The 25968-nt window shown below is 38.1% G+C and overlaps 1 protein-coding gene across 4 annotated transcripts in view; it reads right to left on the reverse strand.

Moving 5' to 3' along the window:
- Positions 1-25968, reverse strand: part of SOX5 (SRY-box transcription factor 5) — a 288474-nt gene that overhangs the window by 251133 nt on the left and 11373 nt on the right. The gene's annotated exons all lie outside the window — the stretch shown is intronic.

A 25968-nucleotide genomic window follows, 5' to 3' on the forward strand; every position in this document is an offset into this window, starting at 1 on the left:
ATCTGCTTGTCATTATCGACCACAACTGATAAAAAAAATAAAGTAAAATAAAATAAAATACAATACAATAAAAGAACTTGCTAGCAAGCCAAAATGTCTGTGTTTACAAAACTTCACCCATGTGAGCAACTGAGTGTTATAGTCATGTTGCAAGGATCTTCCCAGGTTTGCAGATCTGGTATAGTTAAGCAATTAAACATTTGGACATTAATAATTTAAGCTTTTTGACAACATAAAGCCAGAGGTGTACTGACTGAATTAAGATCTGCTATCAAATCTATCTATATATCAAATTCTTCCTATCTATGGCCAGATCAGAAAAAAAAACCCATGAAAATGTAATTTACATCTCTAACTATATAATAAAGGATACGCAAGGAAGATACATAGAGCACACATTGTAAAAACCACACAGAAATATTGACTTGAAGTTCAACCCTACACTGTGAATTTTTTGATACTGTCTGATAACACCAGTCTGATAGCTCATGTTTATCTTCAACTTTTAGAAACACTGAAAGAAGCTTAAATCATGGGCAAATTCAGGTGTCATCCAAGCCAAGCACTACTGAAAATCTTACAGAACCCAAAATACTTCCAGCTTGGTCTCCAAAAAAGAGGGGTACAGTGAAGTGTTAAAATGCAGACAATTTCTGGGATTAATTACAGCAACATCGTTCATGAAAATCAGGATATGCTCATGGATAGCATAACAGACCCCTGTGCTAAGCAGGGGCATCTGCAAGGAGTGGAATGAGAAGTCAGAACTCCTACAGGCACAGCCAAAAGAAGAAAAGAAAAATAGGGAAATGTTTCACAGGAAAAAAGAGAAGTTATGAACGAGGAAACTGAAGACTATTTGTACGCAAAAGTTAAAAGAAGGGGCTTAAGTAATAATGCTCCTCCTCATAAATCTCGTATTTATGATTCTAATTACCCCATTTTTATTTTCCACTTCACAGTTAAAGGAACTGCATTTCAAAAGCCCAGCAGCCTCTTGAACTGTGTGTGGGGCTGCTGTGAGGTGGAGCATGTCCATACGATTTGGCATATTGAGCATGGAATGGTTCTTAGCAGCAGTCAACTGGGTCTGAAAACAAACTGACTTTAAACAGCCCTTTGTTAGGACTTATTTTATTTCTAATGATCTCATTTTGAGCCTTGCCTCCTGAGACAAGTTAGATTATATTAAAAAAAGAAAAAAAAAGAAAAAAAAGAAAAGAAAAAAACAGAAGAACCAAGAACAAAAACTCAGAAAAAAAATCCCTACCAGAACCCATACTCAGCTGCACATTGCCTGTTCTGAACACCACCTATTGCTGGTGCTTAGAGAAGCAATCTGTATTTTCTATTAATGTTTGACTTAGTCCAACAGACTAACACTTCATACATCCTACCTGAATTCTGTCTTCTAGGCTTTCCCACCTACGTGTCTGCAGCAAAGCATATGTACAAAGACAGAGATCACCAGATAGACTCTTACTGGCAGTTTTCTATTAGCCCACTGAATCCAGCATTTTACAGCTATGTTTGACATGACAGATCTCAAGCTTTTCTGCAGAAACTATACAACTCCCTTTTGAAGTTAATGTGAATTATTCATATTCTGCATTGTACTGCATCAAGATAGACATTTGCTATTGATTTTAAGTTTTTTGGTTACTCATTTTAACACTATTTAATAGAAGCCTGGGTTTCTACAAATCTCTCTGAAAATCAGCATTAAGCAGTTGTCTCAATTTTGGCAAACAAAAAGGGAGGGACACAAGATCATTAGCCAATTATTCCACAGCAATTTTCTATACTTTAGAACATTTATATTTGATAAAATGACTGAAGATATTGTAAACCATGTACAAAAGTCTCCACTGCAATTCACACTGTCAACAAATCATAGAGAGAGGATGCCTTGCTTTGTATTGATGATTTGGATTACATATTATAAACTCAAACTGTGTCAAGAACTCCTACTGCTGTTAACCTAGAATAACACAGATTCTGTCACAAGGAAAGTTTGAATATCACACTGAAATAAAGCTCTTCTTTTAACTTTATATGTGAATATAGAGTTTCAGATCATCATCTTCTGCTTGTCATTTTTCCCAACAGGCATGAAATAATTTTCTGCAGAGAATTTATATGAACAGACAAGGAAGATAATAGAGGTGTCCACCTCCACGTACTTGCAATAACCGAGATTATTTTGCTTTTGATCTAAAATGAAAACCTATAGGTTGGATTGTAGGCCAAACTAAAGTGATAGTAGAAAAGGTAGAAGAAACTTTTCCCTTTGTCTCTAAAAGATCCAGTTTAAATTACAAGCCATGCGCCCATCACCATCCTAGAAGACTAACAAATTACTAAAATGGCTAAGGCAGAAAAGTTGAGGCTTTAATCTGCATTAGTCTTCCAAGGACACTCACAAAAATGGATACACAAACCTGGACAGCTCAGACATCAAACACAACTTGTTTTCAGGCGGCTCTGTCCATAGCCAACCTGAGTCAAAACAGAAATCAGTTTCACAGGAATTTCTTACTCCTTATGAACATCTGGAAAATTTCCACAAGAAAATGGAAGATTTAAATAAATAAATCAATAGATCCATATCTCCTTTTGGAAAAGTCTTTCAAAAGAATAGTAACTGAGACAATGTCAAAGTCTACAGTAGCAAAGGATCAAATCTCTTCTGAGGGGCTCCTGAGTAGAAAACATGATACAAGAAAAAGTCACCTATAAATTTCTTTCATTATTTCTACAGTTTTGTTGGTCCATTTCCCAAATTTGAAATGCTCCCACATCATGCCTCCTCTAATTCTCTTCTTTTCATATATCTTCATTATCCTACTGATCTAATATTACATCTTAACAGATTCCATATCTAAGATGCAAGTAGAGTTCCCACCACAAACAATAAGGAAATGGAAACAGGGAAATTCTGAGTAACAACATTATCTGAAACCGAGCTCTTTTAAACAGATCTAGATCTAACAAAGTACTGGAATTATCCCATCTCAACAAAGGACTGCAAACATCCTGGATCTACCCTCAGTGATAACACAACAGTTTACAGCTCACATGACTTCAAGATCTTTTCCTCAAATTTAAACTCAGAAGGGTTTTCAATTACATCACTCTGAAAGAAGATTTACAATGGAAGAGGAAACATCAGCTTATGGATAGGATTAAAAAAAACCCCAAAACCCTAAGATGTAACTCAGAAAAGCAGCAATACAGCGGACCAGATTTCAAACGTAAAAGGGTGTCACTGCAGATGAAATCTGTTGCAACTTAATTGTTTCAAGAAGAACTGCATTTTGAAATGTCATTAATCATTTCTACTGAATAAAAATAGGTAGGCGGCAATTTTTTAGAGAACCTAAATCTGCAAAGTTCTGATGCACTGGGACACAGGCGGTACCCAGGCCATTCCACAGACACACTGGAATTATGAAATGTATCCCTATATTTATGTATCCCATGTATCAATGGTTCAGATGGAACCAAAGATTTAGTTCTGATGATGAATTCAAATTTGATACTGTTTCCTGTAAAAATATCTGTTTGCAGAAAGGCTTCTTAATATGCAGAAATTGCAGTTCAAAACAAAACAAAACATGCATTTTGTTAAATTTTCATTAAATAAATGCTTTTCCTGGTAGCAAGAATGTTTTCTTCAGGGAAGTAAAAACCTCACTGTTCTAATACACTGTTATCCAACAAATATTTTATGTGATTCATATTACAACAGTTTCTCCAAGTATTTCTTTACTGCTCTTCAATTTATAACAGACTCTTAGTGGGGTTAAATTGATACTCTGTGTCTATTGATCTCAGAGATTTTGCATTGACTTCAGCACGGCTTGATTTTCCCACTGGAGCAAGTAAGAGCTACACTACATCCACATGAATTGTTTCCTCATGCCATCTACACATATTGGTTCCATCCAAATACTTTCAGGGTACTAAATATAACTATTTTGCTTGTTTGTTTTTTCCCTGGAATTCAGTGTCTCACAAAAGTGATCTTTCCATGATCTTTCCACAGCTATATTTTTTTTATTATTACTATTTTTAACAGAACCTCACTTAAGTGTCCCCCACTACATCTCCATTTGTTCATTGGTTTCAGTTCATTTCATACATGACTGTACTCCCAAAATAAATCTGAAGTGGTATTCAGTACTCAAGGAGATAGTGCCCTCTAGCACACAACCTGCATCCTTCCCAATTTGATTGTTCATGCCATAAAATTTCATAAATTTTATGTCATAAAACTCTAATCTTGTTACATTAAGCAAAATACCTCAGAAACATTTCAGATACCTACAAAAGCTTTTGGAGAAGGGGCTTATCCATGTCTTCAAAAGTGACAAACACAGATGTGTCAGGAGAAAAAGATATGAGGCCATAAATCTTAACTTGTTGGAAGTTAATTAAGGGATTCATCAATCATTACACAGCTCACCCCATACACACGCAGGCAAAATCCCGTCAGCCGCCACAACCCACAGCAATCTACAGGTTAAAAACTCCCAAAGTCCCACTGTTCTTACTATTTATAAATGACTTTGTATAATCTACCATTAAGACCTGTAATTATAAAACAGCATTAAAACAGGCTTGCAAAGTTATGGATAATTATAGTCGGTACAATTTTTAAAGAAATAAAAAGCTTTTCCATTCAAACACAGGCTTTGCCTCTTTGACAGCTCCAAGTCCACAGGATGTAGAAAGATGATTTAAATTTTATGTCAAAATTCTGACTGTGCAAGACTCTTTTTTTCTCTTATCAAGAGAAGCATTGTTGTTTTCTCACCATAACCAGGCGTGACAGCGCCTGACTGGAGTCGCACAGCCAGTTTCTGAATCGGCATGAAAACATTCACCTCTTGAGTTCCTCTGGCAGCTAGAAACCAAGTCTTTCTCATGGATAGACTTTAAATCACTCAGCCTATATGTCAGCGATGGAAACAGGGTATGAGGACAAGAGGAGCATATCAGCAGCAGTGTGGAGGGTCAGCCCACTACCAACAGCACCAGATATGCTCCTGAACACAGCCTGAGTCCAAATCAAATACTAAGTGCTAAACTGGTCCAAAAACTTCAGTGGGATTCAATCTGCAGGGATATTTACCTCTAATTACAGTACTTGTTGGAAAGCTGCAGTCTGCTTTTCCGCAGGAAATAATTATGATTACAGACAGCAGCACTACTACATGCATCTAATGTATAAGCGTACACACGCACACATACAGATGCATAAACACAAGCTTATCCAAAATGTCAGCAATGCATCTGCCTCATCCCTGACCACATTCAGTGCTAATAAAACAGGTCTTCTTCCCAGGTTTACTGAAACTATGATCTCTCCTTACACACAGCCCAGAGGTGACAGTTAACACTAACAATGGTTTCCATTCTGTTTTGGCCCCGAAGGAATTAATTATTTATATACACTGAATAACTAGTACCTTTAAAAAACCCAACTCTATTCATTTTGACAAGATTGCTTGTGTAATAAGGTATTACTCAACATGAGTAAGGGTGGCAAACTCCCACACACTGTCCCACTGGGAACTGCAAGCCTGACTTGTTTCTACACATACCACTAAAAACAGACTTCATTTGGCAATATCTTTGAGTCATTTACAGCCTGGTTTGGAATTCTTCACTGAAGTAATTCTACAATTAAAAAAAAAAAAGAAAAAAGAAGCAAAACTCTCTAATCTGCTAATCAGTAAAAACTGTGCATGAAACGTGCTCTCATCTGTCACTCACATTGAGGTGGAATAATCTGTTAATTATTACTTTCTAAGATCATATCAATCAGCCATCTTTTAAAATGCACATATGCTACAAGTAAGTTGTGTTATTCAAAAGCAGTTTTGGTGAACAAGTCAACTTTGTTAACACAAACCAAGATCACTACAGCATAACCTACGTAGTATTTCTGTCCAGTTGTCTATAGAGCTGCCACAAGTAATCCTATGATTAGGGGCACCCAATAATTTCCATTTCACCCGGCCCACCTTCTCCCTTTGGCTTTCCAGATTTCCTCTCCGTATGGGGTAACTTTAACAATTTTTGATAGTCCTCCAGTTTAGAGGATTCTGAATATAAACTAGGAAGGGAATATGTTATCCTCAGTCCGTTTTAAAGTATAGTGTAATATCAACAGCCTGGCTAATAAACCTGATATTCCACATACTGTGGAAATTGTTTTTTGAGAAAAGCTACTGCTCCAAATTCCAGCAGTAAATGGTTTCAATTTGACAAGATTTGAAACTCTCAAATAATAAAGTTGCTATATGTGTCCTTCAAGGAAATATTAACAAAACCCTTTTCTAATTAGAAAAACTAAAAAAAAACCCCACCACTTTCTAAAAATTCTATGCCATCAACTAAAATTTTATCATCTTCATTTTCTTGCACTTCCAAGGAATTTTTGCATGAAAAACCACTGTAAAATCAAGTCTAGTAAAAATCTGTTGTCAAAAACAGTTCACATTGAAAATTACCAACATGTGTTACACAAAGTTTTTCACTGACTTTTTGAAGCAGGTAACTTGGAAAGACTGTGCATGACCAAGTTTTAAGTGAAATACTGTAGCCTGAAACAAACCAGCATTCAACCAAAACAGAATTTGGAAGGTAATGAAGGAACTCCTATCTACTATATTCTATTACTGTAATGAATATTACCTAATTCTTTCATAGACCTCACACAGACTTTGGGTCTTACTGGTGTGTGTTATTTAGCAATTCACCCAGAGACACACATTCAAAATCAGCTGTAGCATGATAACCTGTGTTCCCATGATTTTTGTTTGGTACCTGTCAAGTTCATCAGTCTTTTGTTTTTCACTCATCTGTATATCAAAGAGTCTAAAATCTAGTAAGAAGTTTATAAACCTGAAACTACAGGATAAGATTTTAGTTGCTGAAAAGCACGTTTCTAAGAGATCAAACTTCAAAATATGTGAGTTTTGAGAACTTCTTAAAATCAGAAGAGGCATGTAGTGATAACACAGTTATGGCACAGGCAACACACAACTGCGGTGGTGCAGTGTCAAAGACGATAAGCATCTATCAGCACAAACTCTGAAACAGCAGGATGCAGTCATTGTTGATGTTTCAAGTAAACTGAGCCTGATCACTGGCTTCTTTCATGCAAAAGACTCTGCTTGGATGATTTTGAATTAAATCCACAAGCTCATTTATTTTCCAGTGCATCCTCAAATTAACTCTGGTTTCCTTTCCTTCCACCCCCCCAACCTTTCAGAAATGTTACCTCCCCCCATGCTTCAGCTCCTCATACGTCTTGCTTTTTTATTATTTATTTATTATACTTCTTATTATTATTTAAAATTTGCCCTCATACCACCACAAAAATAGCAGAGTTTTGCTTTTATTTTCATGTAAAGTTTTAGGAACTGCTCACTGCTAAAAGCACTATCTCAATCACTGTGACCATTAGGTAATCATCACTCTTCTGCTTGCTGAACTACAAAGAGGATCTAGTAAAATAATTAGATTTCAGGCCTTGAGATTTCACTGTACAAACTAATACTTGAAAATGGCAGAAAAGTCGTCAGCCCTTCTCCAGACACTGAGTGGGAGAGCTGCGCTGCACAGGGAATCCATACATCACACACAGACGTGCATACATAATTCCCACTGACACTGAGTGAAATAAGGCAAGGAGTTGAAATGGCTTTAAAATTATGACAATTATGACTGATTTATTACAAAGAAATTTGAGGAAGCATGGACTCATTTTGAAAAATTAGTTAATATTAAAACTTTTGCACTTTTGGGAGCTTATTCTTGGTCACTCGCAGTATTTGTCTAATCAAGCTGACATATTTTTCTTCAAGCATTGTTAAATGATTAATTACTTTCAGTAGAATCAACATTAATAATAAGAGTTCTCTCCCAAAAGATGGACAGATTTTAATCTGAGGAGCCATTATTTTGACTGAGATCTTGGTAGAATATGACACAGCTTTTCCCACTCTTCCATCACGCCACTGTCTGATGTGAGTGCCAAACAGCCATTGAGCTTCAAGCCCCCTCTCCTTTCCCCTTTATTGAAATTTAAAACTCAACAAATGGTATTTTAAGTATTTTCTAAGCAACATTTCCTCTGCAGAGTTTGTGGGTAATCACAAACAAACCAGAAACAAGGAAATTTTTAAAAGTTCTTTTTTCTCACCACTTCACTCTTGATTTCCCTACTGTTAAGTTCAAAATAATAACTTTACATTGCATGTGTGTTTCCTTTCTATAAATGTGCATATAATTGCACTTATGAAATAATTCTCAAGGTGCTCACCAGTGTTTACACATCTGAATTTGCAGTATCATTCTACCATTATTATATAAACTCCTGCTCCAACCACCACTTGCATCCACATTTTCACTATGTCTACCACTTTGTAAAACAAATGCAAAACCCCCTTTTTTTTTTTTGCAAAAGAAATGCAAAAAAAAGCACTCTTAAACACATTCATCCACACGTGTCCTGTATGTTTCCTGGCAAAACTGATCGTGCCATTAAGGTAGATAACCACTGACAGCATGAACTTGCATCACTGAAAAATTGGGCCTCTAAATAAGTTTAGTGGGAACAGAACTGAGGCCTCAGAGAACCCACATGTGCCTTTAAGAACTGCAGACACAGTGAAATTGGTTTTGCATCTGTGTGTGTGGCGGGGAGGGGTATGAAAAAATATACTTAAAGCACAGCAATGTCTCTAATGGATGTAAACATTTTCTTTCCAACAGGTAAATCCCAGCTGCTCAGAATTTTTTTTTTTTTTTTTTTTTTTGTTCACATTCATGTGTGTGCTCCTCCCTTTTTGGAGGGTTTATACATGACAGGTGCATTCTTGGCCCAGGAACAAGTAATCCTGGAGACCCCAAGAAAGAAAAATCAGACTGAACTTGAAGATAAAATCACAGGGAATAAATACATTATTGCTTTTCCATTATGCTAAACAAACACCACAAAAAAATTTCAAACATTTATAATGTATAAGCAATTTGAGGTAGGATTTTCAAAGCTGAAAAGAGATTGTTCCAAAGCCCAGATGTTGCCTTTCACAAACTAGTGAAAATTGCTGCCTCGGAAAATTACTCTGAAATACCAATAGAGTAAAACAAAAATTGTTTAAATAAAAATAATTTTACTCAGGCGTTCTGATATGCCAAGAGAGAAAATGAACTTTTTTCAAGTGTTCAGTTTTGCATTCGTATCTCCTACTTCAGAAGATCCACAGTCATGCTATCTCTGGCCCAACAAATGAGGGCTAGAACAGGAAATATTTATGGTATGATGTGAGGGCTCCCACCTTGCTAACTGTGCACACTGTACTGTGAAGTCTTCTTCAGTTATCTTGTGACTGTTGTACTCTTTTCCCAGTTTTTATTACACACAAAAGTGTAAGAATTAAAAATCTACATTAAAAAAATGGGTGGTACAATCACACGTCTATTCACTCACAGTAGTGTTGTACAAGCCCCTTTCACATCTGTAATTTTCCTATTTCTGAGCATCCATGTTCCATTTCCAACACTACTGGACACTTTTCAGAACTTGCTTGCACGTGCTAACACTCTCCCTCATGTAGGTAAATGGACTGACTTCAGCTGCCTGAAAGTTGATTTTTAGTTTTGATTCTAAGATATACCTGTCACATTGCAAGAGAAAAGAACAATCATAGCCAGCTGATAATTACCCAGCTTAACAAACTAACTCTAGACACTGCTGGATCTGCTAGGTAAGAAAAATACAGCTCATAGTCAGGTAACACATGTATTCCTTGCACAAATAAATGCATATTGGCATGCAAGGTGAAAACAGATCAACAAATAGGAAAATGGGAGACCATTCTGAACAGAACACCTTAAGAATCATAAGCTGCCTCAAATTTTCCTTAAGAAAGGCTGCAGTGGCAGGCACAGAAGCACCACTGCAAAAAGAAGTCTACTTTAAAAAGCTTTGGATGCTGTGGAATGGGGTAGAGAGAAGAAAAACCCTGGAAGGAATATCCTTCCCTCCAAGGGAACTAGGAGGATGCCATTCACCCTTCCATAGGTGCTCTGTCTACCTTCACGTCTGTAGTTCAGCAGCGGTGCCCATCCAGCTCCACAAAGCCCCAGCTGTATAAACCAGCACTGTCAAAGGACACAGTTCAGGGGTGGATAAAACAGGGAGGGGTGTCTAACATGCTGACCACTGACTGAGCTTGCAAGGATAAAGAAGCCTTGATGGAGAGAAGTAATCATCCATTGTGTTTGTTTATTTTACCTCCTCCACCACATACTGGAACCTTTTTTGTTTTTTCCATTACCAAAACCATCCCCCACTGAGAGACCTTTGTGATCTAAAAGGGGCAGAGCCCCTCTTTCTTAACACTGGCAAATTTATGTAAGAAGATTCATTCAAACACATCTTCAAATAAACATTTGCCTCTTCCCCTACCTCACACTCTCCACACACTGCTTTCAAACACACTTAAATATCACCATTAAAATGCTCTTGCCTACAACTGCTTTTACTAAGACGTACTAAAACAATTTAGCAGTCTAAGGCACATATTGCCATGGAAGTCCAACTTGAGAGCGACAGTCCTCTGAAAAAAATAAATATACATTACAGTTAAGTAAACCTGGCTGCTATTGCCATAACAAGTGGTATAATAGCTTTCTTGAAAAGACTACTTCTATCAAAAACCCTCTCCCTGCTGGAGATACACTTAATTATATTATAAGCGAACCATGGCATACGTGCTGCAACCAAAGTAATTGACTGGGAATAAGTAGAGTCACAATAAACTAAGCCATGGAGAAAAATCATGGATTCATTAGCACCATATATTAACAAACACCTCTGTACCACCAGCTAATGATAAGTTATGTTTTCAAGGTTAACACCCTCAACTGGATATAAAACACAACAGGAAAGGTCCACTATCCCATTTTTTACTTTAAAACAGTAGTAAATAGATTTTGATTTGGGGAAGTGGTCACCTGGCAAGCTCTAGAGCCATTTGAATGAAACCTAGGAGAAAGGATTGACTAAAATACATCAGAGAAATTTATTTCTTAAGTTTCAATGGCCTTTGGCATTGATGATTGCCAAAGAAGCACAAACACTGAAACTATGACCAGATTGGTTACTCCTGAATGCCCTCTCTGCTCAGGATGGACAATGAAACCAGGACTCAAAATTAAGAATTCAGAATACAGCAACTTCCCATGTGATCCCACATGATTTATTGAATCTTTCTGGCTCCCAGTTTTTCTATTTTTACATAAGAGATAAGAAAGTTTAACTGTCTTTATAAAATGCTCTGCAAGCTCACATTTTCCTTTTTTAAAAGGAAACATTCTATTGGTGATTGCTGTTTGCATTACTTACTTGTATCGTTAATTTACCCAGTGGGTTTGTGTGTACTGACACTTAAGTGATGACAAAAATTAAGTTCTCTCATCAGCTACTGCATTTTGAAACTGCAAAACTAAGTTTTACAGAATCACAGACTATTCTAAATTGGAAGGGACCCACAAGGTTCATTGAGTCCAACTCTTCAGGAAGTTCCTACATGGAGTCCTGCCAACAGACTGTAATAATGTTGTTTTTTTTTTCTTTTACCTAATGACTATATTTACATAATAATCTATTCAACCCTCTTTTCTGGGCAGTGATAATTAAAACAAAACAACCCAACAAAAAAAAAAACCAACCCAAAATTGAAATAAACAGCATTTAGCAGGAGAATGTCACTGAATCCTTTTCACTACTGTCCAGTTTCACTGGCTGGCCTTTTTAGCAGTCTGTAAACCCCTCCTTTGTAAAAGAGCTCATCAGATGTGCAAAGATTTTTACCTTTTTCCTCTATCCTCTCTCATCCTCCATCTCCATCCTTGCTTTAGAGGGGATGATCAGAGGTGCAGCTGTTACCAGGCCTTTACACCCCTAGCCGCTGACTTCCCTCTACCTCCTTCCCGCCCCACGTTATAGATAGAAAGCACAAGCCAGATTTTAAAAGGTATTAAAGTGCAAAAAACATAGAGTTTGCCTTGCTGTTAAGAGAATTTCAAATATGCTTCAAATATTAAGATACCTATAGACTTCTGAAAATCTGACTGGGAGCCCATCAATGTCTCCAAGCACCTTCATAACTCTATAAACCTCATCTTACTCCTCTTCTTTCTTGTACACAATTTATTAGCGAACATTCCATACTTGCACTACCCTTTTCATCATCCTTAAAAGCACTTACAAATACTAATTACTCTTCACATATCCCTTCTCCTGTGAAGTAAATAAAGATTATTATGCCCTCTGAAGTAAATACATATTACTAACCCCTTTTTGCAGTTTGAGGAAATACAGAAGGGGATTTTAAGTGGTCTGCACACCACAAAGTAAAGAGGAGCTATTGAAGCACGGACTAAGATATAGAAGTTCTCCATCCCATGCTCGGACTATGACAGTCTAAATCTCACCCCTCTATTTGCAAATGATACTCTTAGCCCAATTGTTCCTCTCTGCTGGCTGATGATCAAATATTTAATGCATGCCATAAAATGAAAATATGAACTCTACAGCAGTGCCTCTTATTTGTCATGCCCCATTACTTAGACAGGGTGGTAACATGTGCTCACATGACGATTTTCAATTTTACTGTAGTCACTATTTGCTCACTCACTTAAGATGTTTAAAGAAGAGTTGTATGGATTATCAGACAGTCTGGAAAGTTCAGTTCAGAGCTCTTCAAACATATTCATTTTCATCTTATTAGCACAAGTAAAGTAAAAGCCTTAGACAGGTAATTTACCATCCAGTTTATCCAAAGGGACTTCTAAAGGAAAAGTCAACCTTTGTAAATTGTTGGTGATAATCTCCAAATTGATCATTAATTATCAGCTGCTACTAAGCGTTTCTTCCATCAGTGGCACTGTGAAAATAATGCATTTCTCAGAAAATCTACCACTGTTGTCACTGCCACCTGTGTAATCAGCCCTTATTAAACCCAGCAAAGTTCCAGGGCAGGTGGCTGCCGTGCTAAGCAAATTCTGTCCAGCCACTGCATTTTCCAGGCAGCTTAAAAATTAGTTACCCATCAAAAAGAAAGCATTTGTTATTAATATTATATTTTACATTCTCTACCTTCCCATGTATAGTAGCAGCTACAATTAATTTAAACCCATTCAACTCTGCTTAATAAAGAACACATTGTTTTGTACTGCCAAACTCAAGCTGACATACACAAACTTCATCTTTCCCTTTGCAGTTTTATGGTTTTCTTCTACTGCAAATCAATGCTTACAATCGAACAGTAAACATTTAAAAAAATAATTCCAGACTTTTTGTTTGTGAAACTGAACTCAGGAAGAGACCAAGTGTTTACCACCTCAGGTCCACGTCACACAGAATCAGAGCAGGACCTCTTTGTACAAGAGTTTGCATGTCAAAATCCAATTCAGCCTGATGCAAATATTCTGACAACTGTTCTCCAGAATTGTTGAGTATATACACTAAACACAGTTTTCAGAATTTTGGGAAATACTGTGACCAGTGTACAACATCTGACATTCTCGCAGGTCCTACTTTAATCCCCTTTAATGGATAGTCGCAGCTAACTTTACTGCAGCAACCATGGATGTCACAGACCTCTCACCTTAAGTGGGATCAAACACACCTGACAAACCACACTTTAAAAAACAACCAGGATCCCAAAGAGGACTGCAATAAACTGCAAGTCTGACAACCATTTAATCATGTATTGTCATATCATAGTTAAAAGGAAGCAAAGAATTAATATTAGAGGGAAGATATAGGCAGGTAACGAAATTTTTTAGAAATACAGTATCTGCAAATAATATCCAGAAAAGGCTGTATGATTACAAAGCCCATCAGTGTATTTTAGCTTGAAAATGGTCTACAGGTAAAAATACCCTAAAAGAGGTGAAATGCCACCACCATGGGTTGTACGTATAACACAGCAGCAGCTGAAGCCTTTTACACTTGAGAATGGCAGTTCCAGCAGCACTGCAATATATTTCTCTGGTTTTGTAAAAATTGAAATGAAGGCTTTAATAATTCTGTATCTGTGCAACCACAACATCTTGGAAACACACACACACACAGAGTAAAAGAATTTTGTTCACATTTGAAAGGACTGACTGCTCACTGGGTTCATGACCTCTGTCCATTGGCAACAACTCCACACTGAGTCCTGATAATTCCAAAGGCAATGGGATTACAGTCATAAAGACAGAAAAACGCAACAGTACCACAGCTGGAAGAAGAAACATCCCTCAAAGACAGTTTTGCTCAGATACTCTAAAATTCAAATAATTTAGGTGTACAGTTGCAGCACAGGAGCTTTTAAATAATATATATAAGATTTCTAGTTCAAATGGCAGGAAGCCTGAAATGGAATAGAATCTTACAGAGAGATGAGACACAAATCTGGTAAAAAAGAAGGGAATAGACTTGCATTTTTATCAGTGAGATGGTGCCAGTGAATGGGCTGCTGCTCTTGCAGGAGCTTGAGCTATAAATACTTTAATCTTGAGCAAAGAAAACAAGGGAATCCATCCAAACCATTAAGGTGCGCTTCTGCTCTGGACGGGGGAATGTCAAATGGCACCACCTCACTAAACAGTCCTGAGCACTGGATACACTGAGAGTCATGTGAGTCAGAGAACTGCCTGATTGACATATCCTGGGCTAAACTTGTAGGACTGAAAATAAAAAAAAAACAAACCCACACTCACAAGTGCAAGTAAAACACAGTTTAAGGAGAGAAAATAAATCCTGTGATGTGATTTATAGATAATTCTTTTCAGGTGAACTACACCAAGACTCTCAATGTATGCTTAATGCTGGTAACAAGATTTGTCATCAGTAAACAATTTAATAATCCAGTTACACGAGCAGTAACAATTCCTGGGCTGGTAATGAACAATATGATATCAAAGTTGTCATCTCTTAAACAGAATCTTGGTTGATTTTCTGTACATGAGTAGCCCTGATTAATTCAATTGTGCCCTCAGCATGTTTAGTGTCTGTCTAGATACAGGAGAAGAGAGTCTTGCAAAGGTCTCTCTGAGGATTGAGTGAGCTTTGAAATTCTAACTTGGGCCACGCTATATGAAATAGAATCCAGCTTACTTGCCAGGAAGCAATAAAAGAGAATTCGGTGAGCCTGCTCATGTGAATACATCTTAGCAGAATCAGGGCCCACTCGAGCCACAAGGGAGGAGAAACTTAAATAAAGCATTTCAGTATAACCATTCTTTCAGCAGTTCGTAGTCTGTATTAGTAGCTAACATCTGAGGAAAGGAAAGGTTTGCTGCTTGGCAATAGTGTGGTGTTAATGTAACACAATCTGTTAAATGAAAAAGCAAAATTAATTCCAATTTGGTGTCTTCACATTTCACACTCCAGAGACTCTCATGGACTGAATGAAAGACAAGAAGAGGAAGAGAAAATTTAGTGATTTTTTCCAAAATGAATTGTCTACTTCTTTGCATTTCACCTAATTAAGTCAAGAGGCAATCTGAGGGAAAAATAAGAAAGGTTTCTTATTTTTCTAGGTATTTCTCACCATGTGGCATAAGAAATGTCTGCCTCTGTCCATCTTTCACTGCCTACTCCCCCTCTTCCCCTTGTCCTCTCCAGAATTCAACTGTTTAGCTTTACTTCATCCTCACAGCAAGGAATGGATTAAGCAGAATTACTTACTGCTATGCCAATTAGGGATGAATTAATTACAATTTTGCCTCCTGTCCCTCTAAGGTTGCAAGTTTGTCTTCCAAGCCCAACCTGACTGTAGTGAAGTGAAGAGCTGCGAACACTCAAGAGTCTGCAGAAACCAACTTTTCCTCCTGCCCTATTCAAGCCTCTCGCTGCACTGGGGTGACTTAATGTGAGTTCTTCCCTCCAGACAAAAGCATAGCTTAGCTGTTGTACTCCTTGGTACTCCAATTCCCAGGACCGTAAAGGGGGGCGGTAATGATACCTATTTTTCAGCAGCATTGTGCAAGTTAATCCCTTAATATTTGTAAAGCACCTTGAGGCCAAAGCACACAGGGCACAACAGAAGCACAAAGTGTTACCATCACCATAATAAACTGGGGCATGTTCTAGTTAGACTGTTCGTAGTGAAGTCTCCCTGGACGTCCATTTGGGACGCTTTTGGTTTCTGGAGTTACAGGCATGCGCTGTCCAAACCAAAGAACTGGAAAGCTACACAAGACCTTTTTTTCCTCAGCAGCCCATTTTTTGCCTTATTTATTTTTTTCTGAAGAAATACTTCGCCATACCACCCACCACCCACATTCACTTCCAGGCTAATTATACTTTGAAACACAACCAGCATAAAGATGATTATAGCTTACAGAGTCAAGGGAAGGCCTAGTCAAATAAACAAGATAATTTCCCTTGGTCTCTCACTTTTTTCCAGCTGGTGATGAATCTCAAAACCTGTACAGCCATACACCTTAAAAAGACTAAAACAATCTTTGTTTCCCTTTTTCCCTTCTTTTTTGCTATCCCTATATACTTCCAGCAGCACCCTCCCCAACCTATAAATTGCCAACCAAACCTTCCTCTTCACCCTGGTTACAGAACAAAATGAAGCAATTCTGAATGACCCACTGCCATGACTTAAAAAAACCCAAAAGAATTAAAAACAATCCAAGAACAAGAGCCAAGGGCCCAGTATCGTGTCACCATCCATTTCAAATGCAAAAAGTGGGACAGAAAGCAGGTAGCTGTATCTTTCATGCAAGGGCACCCATGTAAGCCGTCCCATCCCATCCCCATTTCCCTCCTGTGTCATTCCTTCTTCCGCTCCCTTTTCACTCTGCAACAAGACCATGGATGTTCTAAGGACAAGCATTTAATAGCTCAAGGCCAGGTTGGATGGGGCCCTGAGCAACCAGATCAAACAGGTGGCATTCCTGTCTTTCAAAGTGGGGTTGGAACGAGATGATCTTTTAGGTCCCTTTCAACCCAAACCATTCTGTGATTCTGTGACAGTGAGGCCAAATGACCTCAGAGTTAAAAGCTCCTTCTAACTTTAGCACCTTCTGAAGCACTGGAGAAGGATGCCTAAATCTGCAAAGATCTCAGCATTTCCAGCTGCCACTGACTCTAACAGAAACTCTGGGCATTTAATTTTGAGCTTTACAACATCAGGAAAATAAGTTACTAATCTCTCCTTGTTCATTAATCTGTGGTGAGTTTCTACAAACCCACACCTCATAAGTCTAGCTGTTCTGCTTTGCTAGTCTGGTATTACCTCTTGCATTATAAAAGGACATTCCTGTACAAACAGAACATGAACCCAAATATCACTTTCTTCACAGAATAAATTTCATGCTGCGCATTTGGTCAAATCCCTACACAAAGTAGAAAAGGAGGCACCCAGAAAAAGTACCCCACTGACTTGATTATAACATATTTAGACATTTTATTTTATATAATTGTTCTGAGATTGTGGTTTTTCTAACACACCATAAAGTGCCACTATTTACCTAAAGGAAAATATTTTAGTTCCGTTCTCTGCCATTATTTATTCTAGTCCATTTTTTCCACATCTATATAGCTTATATCATTATTGACACAGCTATATGAGTAATAACATGTATCATGCCTCTTTCTGTACACAACTCATATAAAGAAGAATAGGGTAGTTCAGCCAAACGACTAATTATCAAGGGTATATTTTCAAAAAACAGAAATCAATTGCACATCACAGTCACTGGCTGTGGTCATTCATTACATCTCTGCTGTAGATCCTGCTCTGCTTTATAGGAGACATGTCATTACCAAGAGGCAGTAAAAAAATACTGTAGAAGTTGCAGCTCTCTGAATGATAAATATGTTAGTCTTTTGCAATGTACAATAAAAAGATGAAAAAAAGTCACATGAAAAAAAGGAAGATGGAGCAAACCACAGTGCTGGTTTGTTGGTTCAGTGACATACTGTTCTAATGCACCTCTTCTGGCACCTACTCCTCATACAAAGAGATGACACTTATCTGAAGCACCTATGGTGCTCTCATGCAGACCATTCCTAACTAAACATTTAGAGATTCTGGCTTGATTATCTGAACACGATAGAAGACACCACATGCAGATGAAGCGGAGTTTTAGAACTGAAATACTCACACACTTAGCAGGCATATAAAATTGTCAAAGTAGGAAACAAGTAGTTTTATACACCTAGGGTGTTTAAGTGTCCTGGACATAATGTGTTGCTTTAATTGTATTCCCTTAAAACTAAAAAAAAAAAAATTAAAAATCCATAAAAGGTCCAATCTTTCTGACTTAATATCGCCCATTACCTAACATCAAGCAAGAAACAAAAATAGGTTGTGTAAACAAAGAGGAAATAAAAAAAAAAAAAATCAAAAAATCATTTCAAACCTCTCAGTCAGCATAGCTGGGAAACCCAGGAGCTCAGCCTGTCCAGTTGGAGTGTGTGAAGCGAGAGCATGAATCTCTTCCTGTTTACTTTTCTGAGTTCCTTACCTCAAGACTAGATATTGAGAGGAATGAGTCTGTGGTCCTCTTGCCTCTACCTATACACTTAGACATCCTTCAATGACTACACTGTATAACTTGTTAGGTGTTAACCATGTCCCATTCCTTACTCTACAACAGCAGCCGTTATCTTTTTATCTTTTAGGTAATATTGCCTACATTTCACAGGGAAAAAAAAAAAAGGCATTCTAATCTGGATTATTAGCCATGTAAAAGTGCATCCTGCTACCAACTGAATAACATGTAATAGGGATACTAAAAAAAAACACCCGAACAACCCCACACCAAAAGAAACACAAATAAAAAAACTAAACTATGCTTAAATGGCCCAAAATCTATTCTTTAACTGATGTCATGTACACCCACTTCAGTTTTGCACAATAGCTTCTTCATTCCTGAAACATTAAATCATTCCAAGGGCACTCCAAGCTATGCTGTATTTTCCATGTTTCACTTCAATAAAATATTACAAATACGTTACCATGTAGTTGGGATTTTTTCTGCAATCATCATAACAAACCAATGTTTTCATAATATCGCCACAAACCACATCTATTACCTCATACAAGAGCACAATGTTTTGGCAATGCAGTGCAAATAGTAGGAACAACCTCACCATCATCTTCCAAAATAGTTCTTTGAACACATTTCCAAAAAACAGTAGCGACAAAAGCCCTGCCACTTCATTTCTTCCCTCCACCCCCACGATGGATGAGAAGAAAGCACTGAAACAAGCACTGTCCTCTCCTATCTCTGTGTTATGAAGAGGCTCTGGATCACAGTCATCCACAGCTAAATCACACTGAATTCAACAGGAAACATTCCAAAACCTGGAGAAACTGTATACATCATTTAACCCAAACACTCCAGAATAAGATTTAAGAAAAACAGACTGTTTAATCTTCCTGTCTTGCTTGTCTTAACCAAGTCATGGTGAGGGCTGGGGAAACACCTAAATTATACCAGAAATGTAAGTAGTGCCCCATTTTAATGTGAAAATGACACTGAAAAATTACAGCAGAAAAATTTGAAGATGAGTTGAAAATTCTTTTGCTCATGGCCTGATGCTTTAACAAGTCCAAAACCTACAGAACTTCAAAGGAATCAAAGTCACTCAAAGCCTAACAGGGCCTTTATCTGTGTGTTCAATCTACTATATTCCTTCCCAGACTTTACCCAAAACGGTTTCAAGCAACTTACTGTTAATAAGGATTAAACCTACTTAACTCAAGTATTTCCAGAGATCACATCACTATCAGGCCTGATTAACAGGTCTTGAAGTCTACAGCAGCGAGGCTGCACTCCTCATATATTCTAAATATGACTATATATTTGTATTCTGGGTTCTTTCTCAGTGAGAACCAGTGCATGCAAAATAAATTCCCAATCCCACATCTTGTATACAAAGGGCATCACACATATCCTGCGACTTAAGCTATTCTCCTGAAATTATCTTAGTCTCACACAATCACACTTCAAATACCCCATATGTCCAGTTTGGTTATCCCTCCTTTGAAAAGCTAATAAATGTAATACTTAGCTGCAACTGCATTTCATCTAAAAACAATTATCTGCAGTACTTTGTGCCAGGAAAAGCATCAATAGGCATCATTAACAACACTTCCACTTTATTTTCTTCCCGTCTAATGGGCCCAATCCAACACCCAAGTGAAGTCAATGAGAGCCTCACAATTGTTTTCAGTGGGAGCTGGACAGAGCCTCACAATCGCACATGAATGTGAGGTTTGTGCAAGGAGGCCAAGTGACAAGCACAGCCTCTGTTTATTCACACCACGATACTGCAAAGGGAGAGGAAGAACAAACTTCCCGGGATGTTCCCACTACCCGGAGCTGCTGAAGAGCCAGTAATAAAAGCTTTGGAGGTGGGAGCTAACACTGCTCTCTGGACTTACTCAGTCCTTCTTCTCTTTTCTAAAACTGTCCAGAAGAGCTGAAAACTGGACTGACATAGGCACCTGGTGCCTGGTGAAATTAAACTTTTACCTGTTACTCTCCCTAAGTGTTTTTAAAATTAAAAAACACAATAAAAGACCCTCTCCTTGGTGCTACACAGAGCCTCCTATTCAGCTGGGTTATTTTCATCTCAAAGGAAAAACAAGTCATCTGCACAACAGTTCTCAGTTACAATGCACTCGTCTTACTTTATTGAACTCTACCTGATATAGGGTCTAAAAATGTCAAACAATTTATTTCAGGCACTCACTTTCATGTTTCATACATATTAAAATAAGGAGAGAGAAAAACAAGCTCTCATTTTTCCCCAAAACACCCATGGAAGCAGTATATTTTCAAAAAGGTTGGATGCATGAGCCAAATGATTAAAAACACTTAGAAGTACCCCAAAATTCTAAAAGGACTCCCAAGTGCTTTGTACTTGCTGGCTCACATGCAATGCTTTCCCAAACAATTTTTTATTTCTTTATGAAAATCATGTACTCTTTCTACACACATGCTCATCCTTTCCTCCTGCTTTCAGTGTTAAATATGACATCAGAATCTTTTAAAGTACAGATGTTATGTAGCCTTTGAAATGTAGGAGACAACTTTGTTCTGGAGACTTTCAAATCTTTATCTACCTAGGGCCTCCTCGAAGGAACAAGTAGCATGTAAGGCTTCAAGGGATTTCCAAAGTTCTGCACTGACATGCGCCTGACCTCACCTTCCCTCGTACTCTGGAGCTACACAGTCAAAGAAACTGGCAGGCTGATACTCCATTGCCATTTGATACCTACGTATTGGAAACCTCATTTTATTTGGGATTATGAAAATATAAGCCACAAAGACAGTTGAAGTCCAACCTTTGAACCTGCTCATGTGCACCCATATTTAATGCAGATGCAACTGTGACCTGAGGGTAACACAAACTCAGTGAAAATCACAACATACCAAGAGCACCCTCCTCTGTAAACCATCCTCTCTCCATATCAAGCTTTCCATAGGTTGGATGGCTAAACTTAGTGGGAAGGGTGATAGAATGCAGCAGTTTCTTTAAAACCAACACTAAGAGACCAGAAAGAGACACAACCAGAATTTTAGTGGTGGAAACAAAAGAAAGAGGAAATTAAAAAGAGAAGAAAATAAAGAAGGGAGAGGTCAAGATATTTGTTCATCTCGCATTTAGAGCATGAGGGAACTTAGTCTTAACAGTGTAAATCAGATTAAACAGTTCAGGAATCTCACTTAAAAAGCTGCCATTTTAATAAAACGGGGGACAATCGGCAGGTTGTTTAAAAACTGTAGCTGCATTCTCATACCCTCTGCCTCCTTCCTTTTCCCAACCCTTACACCCACACCACCAACTGCCATCTCTAATTTACCTTGCCCTGTACTCGCTCCAGAATTCCCTCCCAACCGCAGAGGTCTGGAGGAATCTACAGAAAATAAACTGACAATAAATACGACTACATTACCTAAAGGGAGGAGGGGAAGCAACGAAAATTACCAAATTGTTGACATTGGTCAAGAAAACTTTCCCCTCTAAAATTTCAAAGAACACGAAGGCTGAACAGCAAAGGTCTCATTATGAATTCACTCAAAACTGTTTTTTTTACAGAGTTCCTTCTCCCCCATCCCTGAATACAGGAGCTTATTCTTGTGCAATCATTAATGCTCAACGGCAGATAGGCTGCTATTTCCCACTCCTGAAGAAACCCATTTTATGACACGCAATATGAAGAACTGCTTCATTAATCAGATGGTTAAGTAGCTCCAGTAGAGTTGCTATAGGGAGGCATGGTGACACCGTGGTGGGAAAACTGGCTTCTTTCCATCTGGATCATCATTTAAAGGGCCTCAGAATTTCCTTTAGCTTAACAGGTTTATTGTTTTAATCCCTACCTGGGAGAATAACAGGGCTCCTCATAAAAATGTAGAAAGCAAGTCTGACTGCATGTGGGGAGATTGTGCAAGGGAAACAGCTGAAGAAGAGAATGGATGGGAAGAATATAGAGGGCTGAAAGCCTATTTTCTTGCTGGGATTGAAAAAATTACTACTGTTAAGGCTTATTTCACACACATTTTTTTAAAAGAGTCAGATTTTTGCTGTCCATGATTCAACTAAAACTATGCAGAAGCTTTAAAGTTTCCAACATTATCATCATTTTATCCATAGAAATCCAACTTTATCTGTCTTTCAGCATCTCGGATCTTCTCCACAAAAAGCCAGTCAGGCTAATAAAACGTAATAGTTTAAAGCAGCACTTTCTTGAGACACGTAACATACAGAAAATGCAATTTTTATAAAACGAGAATGTAAGTATCAATCGGTCCTTTTATTCACCCTCCTGACATCTTGGAAGCAAACAATCCAGCCCTACTTATAAATCAAAGTGCATTTACTGAGGAAAGCATCCAGAAGCATTATGAACTGACATAAGCAGCTACCTAGACACAGCAGCAAGGAACCTTTAGCCCTGTCCAAAGGTGTTAACAATGCAGGACTAATGTGACACGGCACTAACTGGATGGCCAAACACAGAGGCTTTGTTACACACAGGAGGTTGCATTTTTGCCATCTTTTTCCAAACATGCACCTAAGGGAAAATACTACCAAGTCATTTCAAAGAAGAAAAGGAAAGAATAATTCTTTTGTCCTGCATATTTTAAGGACAGTTGCTAACAAAGAGTAAAAGCTCCACAGATTATTTATTTTTCTTGTATGGTGAATTTTCCTCTGCTTAACTTAAGGGTAAAACATGAACTAGTCAGAGTACCAAAGTCCCACATACCCAAATCTCCTATCTTTCAAAATTTTTTTTATATAGCTATATATTTCCTAAATAGGGTTTTACCAATGGTTGTAGTCAGTCTCATTCATTCTCAACCTTTAAACAGATTGGATCAAAACGATTGTATTATATGCCTGTACTTTACGGTATCAACTTTACTTTCCACCACCGCACCACTAAAGGAAGACCGTGGTCCTGATTTAAAGCTGTAAATTCAGATCAAATGGAAAGTGTTAAATTCAGAAGAGCTTTTGGTCCATTAACTTCCATGCTGATTTTACACGCTCTGCAGTGCTTGGGCAACAGACTCTGCTATACAACGTATTCCTAAGCAAACAGTGCTTTGTGTCATAAACCATCTGGGGTGTCAGATCCAAGGGCCACTCATCTAAACTCCTCTGATACACTTGGAAATGCTGAGGTGCAGAACAGAAACTTTTCCTCACTACAAAATATCTTTTGCAAGGGTAAGAGAGATGCTGCCATCAGAGAAACGACGGAAGGCACAACGTTTTGGCTAAGGGTGTTGTTTTCATTATTCCCCTGAAGAAAACCACTGGACAAACAAGCTTTCTAAAACACTGGGATTTTTCTAAGGTGCCAACAAAAGTGATACCCTTCATAATCTGGACAGTGCTCCCTTTCATATCAGAGCCTATAGTTGCAAAGCTAAGTGCCAAGCAGATGGTTGAAATCTGTTTTGTATAAAAAGCGTGTGTGCACATGCGGTTTTTTTAGATGGAGTTCTTTGTATTCATATTCAGGCCTAGGTTCTAGCCATCAAAACACTGGCACTGAAGCAATCATTAGCTGCACTTTAGACAACTGGCAACTAAGGTATTCACAGTTCTCCACAAAATGTTCAGCTAATATCTCCCAGATGTATAATTAAGGCAAAAGATCATCTTATTAAATTGGTATCAGTGCTTTGGATGGCCTTTCAATAGACTGCATGTGTATGTAAAAAGCTATTGTATTTATCTTCTTTTTAAAATAATGCTCTGTTTGCTTTAAGTGTTTACAGCAGCTTTTAAAAATACAGGCTTCCACGTCAAACTACCCAAATAAAACAGCAGAAACTACATTCATCTTGTTTTCATCTTCCTAAGAAACATCGAGCAGGAAATTCTGTAGATCATTTTAAGAGAAAGACTTTGTCTAACTTATCTGATAACCATTTAGCTTATTAAAAAAGAAAATATAAGATAGGCTCAGCTGCTCTAGAGGAATCAGTTCCAGACAAGAGAAACCTGCTCCTGGCTACACTGGACAACTCATGGCTGGTCATGTCAGTTGCAGGTACCTCAGTGTAAGTGGGTTGCTTATTACCACAAACAGCAAAACCAGAAATGCTTACCAGCATGCGGCTCTGCTGTCTGCCTGGGCTTCTCACGGAATCAGTGAACAGGTGACAATAATTTGCCGGGTGACAAATTAACAGAGGTCACACTTTTGAAAGCTGGGGTTATCAAATAAATGTATATTTGGAAGAAGGTATTTTTGTGCAGCGGTCTCTCTATAGGCCGTGGTGGCCACAACTGGGAATTAGTACCTCAGGAAACACACAGTTTCAAAACCAAGATTGATTTTGTGCGCAGTGCCAAGTCCACTAAGGTCCAGATGTTAGCTCTGGCATAATTCAGGTACATTTTCATCACGGCCATTCATATCATTCTAATCTGCCAAGCATGCATGTTGTTTAGGAGAAAAAGATAGTTAACCTGTTGTCAAAGCACACCAAGATGGAACTTCCGAAATCCCCAGATTTGCTGAAGCCTGCAGAAATCCCTCCTGAGGCTTTAGAAACTCTGGCGGCATTGCAACCCATGGAAGTTTGCTGCAGATTAAGGAAAGTCAGGATTCTGCTCAGTGATCTCCTCATGAGTCACCATTTCATGCCATCGTGGCGTACTGGGGTGAAGAATACCAGCCTTCTTCATAGAGTTGAGCAGGACGTTAATTAATTAGGCCGACATTTTTAGGATCTGACACTGAACTCCAGTGCTCCTGAGTCCAAACACTCAGAATGAATGGGTACTTTTTTAAAGGATGCCTTGACTGGCCCTATCACAAAATAGGTCTTTGTGAACACACTGCTGAATAACTACTACAGAAACACTATGGAACTGGCCTGATCATAATCCATTATCTTGAAAGTAATGTCTCTCTTAAAAAGCTTATCAAAGAAAATAACTTAACAGCTCAGTCATGATATTCATAGGCAACAGAGGTCAAGTCCACCCAGGACTACTTCAGTTTATACCCATTTTCCCAAGTGTGTAGTAAAGGATGCAACACACAGCCTAGATCTAAAGCTACCTGCTGACCTCAGCATTTCAGCTCTACTCTTACTGAGTTCGCAGTTGGAAACAAGAAAAAAAACCCACTAAAATGGATTAGAATTACTTTTAACGTGAATAAGAAAATAATTCCTCCCTTTTAACAACCCTGTATAATTTCCTTCATTTTGGATCTCATTTAAAAAGCAAATGTCAAACGTTTGGGTAGGAATCACAGTGCATTTTGTGTTCTGCAGCGGGGTTTTTTGCTTTTAGGCTGGTTGGTTGGTTTGCTCACTGTGGCTGCCTACATTGCTGCTTGCAGTGGAGTCTGTTCCTCACATTAATACTCTCCACATGAACAATTT

Source organism: Aphelocoma coerulescens, chromosome 1A (genome assembly GCF_041296385.1).
Source record: "Aphelocoma coerulescens isolate FSJ_1873_10779 chromosome 1A, UR_Acoe_1.0, whole genome shotgun sequence".
Taxonomy (NCBI): Eukaryota; Metazoa; Chordata; class Aves; order Passeriformes; family Corvidae; genus Aphelocoma; species Aphelocoma coerulescens.